This window comes from Macaca thibetana, chromosome 2 (assembly GCF_024542745.1).
Source record: "Macaca thibetana thibetana isolate TM-01 chromosome 2, ASM2454274v1, whole genome shotgun sequence".
Classification (NCBI taxonomy): domain Eukaryota; kingdom Metazoa; phylum Chordata; class Mammalia; order Primates; family Cercopithecidae; genus Macaca; species Macaca thibetana.
The window spans coordinates 84,392,657-84,399,441 of record NC_065579.1 but is presented as its reverse complement, the minus strand read 5'-3'; the positions used below and the strand labels follow the sequence as shown (position 1 = coordinate 84,399,441).

The 6,785-nt window shown below is 37.7% G+C and overlaps 1 non-coding gene across 1 annotated transcript; it reads right to left on the bottom strand.

Annotated features, from left to right (window-relative positions):
* Window positions 1-211: 211 nt before the first annotated feature.
* On the bottom strand, window positions 212-318 carry LOC126949395 (U6 spliceosomal RNA). The gene has a single exon (XR_007723701.1). It is a non-coding gene; the product is annotated as a U6 spliceosomal RNA (small nuclear RNA).
* Window positions 319-6,785: the final 6,467 nt, after the last annotated feature.

Here is a 6,785-nt window from a genome sequence, read left to right as displayed (position 1 = left end):
CATATGTGTTCACATTATATTTCTATTCGTCAGTTTCTATTTGGATATCCTGTCATCAGTTTGAAAATTCCATGTCTAAAATGAAATGTTTCATTTTGCTCTCAAACCAATTCTTCTCTTTTCTATTTCTGCTGGTGGTGTCATAACCTATCTTCCCATTGCCTCATTACCCTAAAATCTGGCTCTACTAAAACATACCAATAGCCTCCTAATAAATATGGAACACTTCATGAATTTGCATGTTCTCCTTGCACAGGGACCATGCTAATCTTCTCTGTATCATTCCAATTTTAGTATATGTGCTGACAAAGCAAGCACCTAATTTTTTTGTGATCCTCATTTTCACTGGTCTTTTTTTCCTACTGCTTCATGCAACTGAATCTCTACTTTCTTGATTATCTTCCTCCTTTGACTTCTGTAACTCTGAGCTACTACAGTTCCTATCCAGTTTCTCTGATTACCTTTCCTCTCCTTTCTTTCACTGGCTTCTCTTCTTCTTCATACCTTAGAGATCTAGCCACATGCTCTCCTTTGTTTCCCTTCCCTCCTCTTCAGATATCTCATCTATTATAATGACATAACCATTGCATAAATGAAAATGATCACATTACCATCTCCAGTCTCAACCCTTCTTTTTAGCTGCACTATTGCATCTGCAGTTTTCTGCCAGATGTTTCTATTTGGACATCCTGTCATCAGTTTGGAAATTCTATATCTAAAATGAAATGCATCATCTTGCTCTCAAAACCAGTTTTTTTTTCTTTTCTGTCTCTGCTTGTGGTATCATGATTCTCTTTATCACCCAGCTTGAAATCTCTGATTTAAGTTGAACTCTTACCTTTCTCCCTAGCCTCTCCCATTCCTCCAGTCATGAAAACCTGTAGGCTCTTCCCTCCTAATGTCCCTTGTATCCATTCCCTTTCTCTGGTCCCATGGATAGGTATCCTCACATGCTACATAGTCAGCTGCTGCTTTCTGAACTCAGGGTACCTGGGAATATGAATGGATAAGAAACACCAAGGTATGGGGTGGGGAGTGAGAATGGCAATTCCTTAGATAAATGCTCCAAAGTGATTTATTCGCAGTACATTTTGAAGTTGCTGACAGAACATAAATGAAACTAGTGATTTAAAAAAGAGCTGTTCTTATATAGTTATGGTCAGAGATGACATTCTTTATTTGGAGGTAAAGAGTTAAATGTAGATATACAGGCAGGAAAAAAAAAAACAGCATGAAAGCACAGTATGTACATTAGAAGAGCTGAAGAGAAATGAGCCTTATCATGCAAACCAGATTGACTTTGAAACATATTGAAGTCATAATATTCTGAAATTCTTATTGTAGGATACATATTGAGATTGTCAGAAAGGCTATGTGACCACTGGGGCTTTTGCGGCACTGACAACATTTTTACCTATTTTGTTGCTTTGGCTTTTGAACTCTCTTCCCTCCCTTCTTTCTTTCTTTTTTTTTTAATGGAAAAGTGGTTCCTGAAGAGACAAAAACCACTCCATGCATTCTTTAATTGCTTGACACCTTTCATATGTTATGGCCACAAGGCACTCTATAATTCTCAAAGATATGAGACAGAAAACTGCAAAAAAGCAAAGTGTAAGGGTCTTTGGGTAGCCTTAGATAGAAGTTACTTAGGCAATTCAAATGAAATGAAAACACTGTATAATACAAAGTTGTATTTGAGTTTGGGCAGGCTGGTCAGAGATGACAATGCAAAGAGACTGTGTGCCCTGTTTTTGTTCCTACCATGGCATACTAGTGATGCATGACACAGTATGCAGGTCCTTCACGTTCTCCAAAAACCCTTAAGACAGATTGTTATTTTTAGTGTATCTCCCAATAAAAACTTTTGCTTCTTTGTTGTGTAAGTCTCTGACATCATTCTGATGTTATTTATCTTAGTTAAAGAATCAGTGAGTACAAAACTGGGCTTGGGCAAGGATGTGTTACCATTTTTATTTTGATGTACCCAGTCTCATGTTTCTGCCCTCCAATCAGACTCCCATTACTCTTATGGTTTTTCATCTTTTCATGCATTTTTAAGGGGAAATATTCCTTATACTTGTATCATTCACTTATGTTTTAGTTTACTGACCCTCAAACTTGTGTATGCATAAGTGTAACTGGAGGAGCTAATGTAAAATGCAGGTTACAAGTCCCTAGTTCTACAGATGCCAATTCAGTAGGTCTGGGAGAGGATTTTTTACTAGGTTCTCTAGTTATTGTGATGCAGTATGCTGCAAGATCATACTGTGAACAACACAGGTATAGTAAATTTGAGAAAATTTCTTCTAATTCCTAAGTTATTGTGTGCATATTATTTCCTGTTTTTCATTTTGGAACACGAGTTTTATGTCCCTGCACATAGAATTTCAGATGACAAATGGTGTGGGAAATATTGAGGAACAGAGTAAGTAGAAGCCTATGTGGTATGTGAAGGTGATGCCAATTTAAACAAAAGTTTAAAGTATTAAAATGGTGTTGAAATCCATTTTCTCTAGATGGATTTTTTTTTTATTAAATGCCTTAAGTAGAAATTATTTATATAACCAATCAGTGAAACAGCGAGGCTAGGATGAGCCAAGTGAAGAGATGGGCAGGATCCTATGTTTACTTGCTCATTCATTTTTCCATTATTTTTGAGGAAAAAAAAGTATTACTGACATTGATCAAGAAAGGCCCCCCTTTTTATTGTGGTAAAATGTGCATAACAAAATTTACCATTTTAACCATTTTAAGTATACAGTTTATGGCCTTGAGTATATTGACATGGCTGTACAACCATCATTTGCAGAACTTTTTCATCTCCTCCAACTGAAACCCTAGACCCATTAAACACTAACTCCCCATTCCTCCCTTTTCCCAGCCCCTGGCAACTACCAGTCTACTTTCTGTCTCTGTGAATTTGACAACATTAGGTACCTCATATAAATGAAATCATACAGTATCTGTCCTTTTGTTGCTGACTTATTTTCACTTCACAAAATGTCTTCAAGGTTCATCTCGGTTGTGTGTGTTGGAATTTCCTTCTTTTTTAAGGCTGGCTAATAATATATCATTGTAGGTGTGCACAATATTTTGTTTATCCATCTATTGATGGACACTTGGGTTGCATCCCTCTTTCACTACTGTGAATAATGATGCTGTGAACATTGATGTACTATTCGAGTGAGAAAGCCCCTTTTCTAATTTAGAAAAAAAACCCTAAAAGGTCATTTCTGTGCTTTTTAGATACATAAAATTTCTACATCCTCAGCCACCTACTCATAAAGTAGGTATAATGCTACAGCTTGCTTGCAGAACACACAAATCCCTAGGTTGTAGGTCTGCTGCATTATTATTTATTTATCTGTTCTGACACAAATAACATACTTGCTCAACAGACGGTGAAGTCTGCAAGTAAAATACCACTTGAAAATCGGAGTTCAGTTTTGCCAGCCAGTGACCTGGAACCAATCCATATGTAATAGTACCACAGCATATAATACAGACATATAAGAGAAAAATAAAAATACAGCAGAGATCATTAAACCTATAGCAGACTTGTTTTTAGCTCAGTTCTTTCTGCTCTTGCAAGAAAGAAAGGAAGGAAGTTTCATCAGTGATGCAAAGCAAAATGATTATTAGGTGAATGTGTTTTCAAAAAAAGAGGTAAGTATAGGCAGAAAGAAGACAAAAAGAGCCAGAGCCTTTGCTAGATCATTGGGTTGAACAGAGAGGCCTAGCTATGTATGAGAGAATGTTGCTTTGGAGTGTCTCCCATGGAGGTTTTCCTGACTTCCCCCATTTGTGTTAGTGTACTGAGAAGACCCTATGAATAGCTCCTATAACACTTCTCTCCTTAGTTTGAAAGGAAAGGAAGCACTCTTCTGGTCTTCCTGGAATTTATACTCTGGTTATGGAGAAGTAGAGAAGTGAAACAGCTCAGTAAAAGCAAACAACCAAGAAATAAGATATATGAGAGACAGAGACAATGATGCTTTAGAGAAAAGGGGAATTGATACAGACTGATACATTTGGAAGGCAACTCAGGAAGAAGTTGGGTGGGGGAGGGTTTGATCTGGAATTGAAAAAACAGACAGGCTCCGGATCAGTGGAGAGGCGGAAAGCTTCTCTGAGAGATGTTATGTTGTAGAAGCTACGCTAAAGACAGAAGGCAAGACTTGAGCAGGCTTTTTGTGTGTGTGTGTGGTGGGGTGGGTGTGTGGGGGATGGAAGGGATATACTAGAATGTTCCTCTAAAATAAGGAAAATACAAAAACAGTTTTAATTCAAGCAGCACTTCCTTTTCCAAACACTTGCACACTTATAACACACACATACACAAGCTTCCTTAAGTTTTTTTCTTGCAATAACTAGACATCACAGCTTGACAAGATTATCTCTTTTCAAAGAGTTATTACAGACTCAGGAACAATTTAGCCACCTCTTTCTACTCTGCACATTGGGCCAACCTATGCAAAACTTGCAGATTAAATTCTGAGTACATATCAGAGTAGCAGATTGGGGTTTGGCAGAACTGGGTCATTAGATTCATTGATAACTTTGTGCAGAAGATGCCAAAAGACTAAAGAACATAAAGGGTTTCAGGAATCTTTATGTCTGATGAACTTGTGGGTAGTTTTGCAGTTTTCCTCTTATCTCCAAATCAGCAGTTCTAAAAAGCAGCTTGTGTAATGTGCACAATAAATAGTCACTAAAGAGCAATTAGAACAAATAACCATTGAACATTCAATGAACAGGGAGTTAATACATTTCCCTGAAGTAATTAACATTCCCTTTCCTTGTTTTGTTTAAATTTTGTTTTTACCTAAATTACCTTAATGCTGCCCTTAGTGAAACAGTTTAAAATTAGAGTTGCTGGAATTGGATCTTTCTTGATTAAGTGCTAGAAATACTGAGGTTAATTAGATCAAATCTGTATCTGGAGCTGTTGAGTACAGATCAGTGGTCCTGACGTTTTCCACGGAAGCCTTTCTCCTATCTCACAGTAGGCCCAGATTTTAAGACACAAAGTTCTGCACCATTACCCCTGGAGCTCCCTTTTGTACATGCATGTCTGTAAAAACAAAATACACAGAGACCTAATGATTTGGAAGCATTATCTTGGGACTCCTGTCTTCTCACATTTTGCCTTAGAAACGGCTACACAAGTTGCATCACCTTATGTGAGCTGAGGTAAGGCTTAGCAGAAATGTTGCAAAAGTATAGCCTTGTGGTAAAGAAGAACCAATTTATAAAAACCAAATGTCCATGGACCCCTGAATCAAAGGGTATCAACTAAGTGAGATATGCCTCTGTCATCACCATTTCTTGCAAATTCAATGGCTGTCAAACTTCTGCCTATTTTCCAGTGGAATAAGAACTTGGAGGTAACAATAAAGATCTCTGTTAACTGCTCCTACTCCTCCCACATCCCAGGAGTAAATTTTATCTGGCTGTTTTAGCAATGGAAATATGAATAACTCAGAAACATATTTCATACTTTTCTTAAAGACCAGTGTAGAATTATAGACCCCAAATACTGCTGGTACAAACATTCATCATTATAAGCAATAGGATAATCAAATAATTACCAATAAACTAGATTGATAATATTGAACCTAAGTGAAAACCTCTTTTTAAAATTGTTTTGTTATTTTTTATTTTTAAATTATTTTTGTTTTGTTTTTATTTTTTATTTTATTTTATTTTTTTTGAGATGGGATCTCGCAGTCTCGCCCAGGCTGGAGTAAAGTGGTGTGATCTCAGCTCACTGCAAGCTCCACCTCCCAGGTTCACGCGATTCTCCTGCCTCAGCCTCCTGAGGAGCTAGGATTACAGGCACCCACCACCACGCCCGGCTAATTTTTTTGTATTTTTAATAGAGATGGGGTTTCACCGTGTTAGCCAGGATGGTCTCAATCTCCTGATCTCACGATCCACCTGCCTCGACCTCCCAAAGTGCTGGGATTACAGGCGTGAGCCACCGCGCCCAGCCTGTTTGTTTGTTTTTGAGACAGAGTCTCACTCTGTGCCCCAGGCTTGAGTGCAGTGGTGTGATCTTGGCTCACTACAACCTCCCGGGCTCAAGTGATTCTCCTGCCTCAGCCTCCCAAGTAGCTGGGACTACAGGCACCTGCCATCACGCCTGGCTAATTTTATATTTTTAGTAGAGGTGGGGTTTCACCATGATGGCCAGGGCAGTCTTGAACTCCTGACCTCAAATGATCCACCCACCTCGGCCTCCCAAAGTGCTGGGATTACAGGCGTGAGCCACAGTGCCCAGCCATGAAAACTTCTATATAATAACTTCTATGTAATTAAATAGTAAGAATTGCAGCAGTCAACACCAGAAGTAATTCATTCATTCATTCTTTTAGCCCACAAGTATAGACGTGTATATGTATATATATATATGCACACAGACATATATACATTTGCATAATGTACAAGACATGCTATGGGCTGGGTCCATATTAGTGAAAAAACAGACATGGTTACTGACCTTATGAAGCGTAGTCTACTGAGACCAACAGACTTTAAACAAGTTAATTAATTACAACTATGGTAAGTGATGTGGAATAAAAGTATAGTATGTTATGGTTATGATGGTATATAATGTCTTTGAAGTAATGTAGGGAATATAATATGTAATCTTTGTACTGTTTAAACAGGCTCAGAGGTGGAGAAAAATCCTAATTTTAAATTGGTTTTAGTTTGTTATAGTCAAATTTAAGTAGTGCTTAGTAAACCATTTAGTTTTATTAAGCATTATTAGATTACTAATA